Raw genomic sequence first — 903 nt, forward strand, 5'->3', positions numbered from 1 at the left:
GATTTTTTTTAACTTTCTGTGCTGACATTTTTCAAATAAAGTAAAATTTCTGTATACATGCAGCATGAAAAATGTGGACAAACATGTTTTTAATAAAAAAAAAACCCATTCAGCCTATATTTATTGGTTTGGGTAAAAGTTATAGCGTTTACAAACTATGATGCAAAAAGTGAATTTTCCCATTTTGAAGCATCTCTGACTTTTCTGAACACCTGTCAGGTTTCATGAGGTGCTAAAATTCCAGGATAGTATAAATACCCCCCAAATGACCCCATTTTGGAAAGAAGACATCCCAAAGTATTCACTGAGAGGCATGGTGAGTTCATAGAAGATTTTATTTTTGTCACAAGTTAGCGGAAAATGACAGTTTGTGACAAAAAAGAAAAAAAAAAGTTTCCATTTCTGCTAACTTGCGACAAAAAAAATGAAATCTGCCACGGACTCACTATGCTCCTCTCTGAATACCTTGAAGTGTCTACTTTCCAAAATGGGGTCATTTGTGGGGTGTGTTTACTGTCCTGGCATTTTGGGGGGTGCCTAATTGTAAGCACCCCTGTAAAGCCTAAAGGTGCTCATTGGACTTTGGGCCCCTTGGCGCAGTTAGGCTGCAAAAAAGTGCCACACATGTGGTATTGCCGTACTCAGGAGAAGTAGTATAATGTGTTTTGGGGTGTATTTTTACACATACCCATGCTGGGTGGGAGAAATATCTCTGTAAATGACAAATTTTTTTTATTTTTTTTTTACAAACAATTGTCCATTTACAGAGATATTTCTCCCACTTAGCATGGGCATGTGTAAAAATACACCCCAAAACACATTATACTACTTCTCCTGAGTATGGCGATACCACATGTGTGGCACTTTTTTGCACCCTAACTGCGCTAAGGGGCCCAAAGTCCA

Source organism: Hyperolius riggenbachi, chromosome 10, assembly GCF_040937935.1.
Source record: "Hyperolius riggenbachi isolate aHypRig1 chromosome 10, aHypRig1.pri, whole genome shotgun sequence".
Lineage (NCBI taxonomy): Eukaryota > Metazoa > Chordata > Amphibia > Anura > Hyperoliidae > Hyperolius > Hyperolius riggenbachi.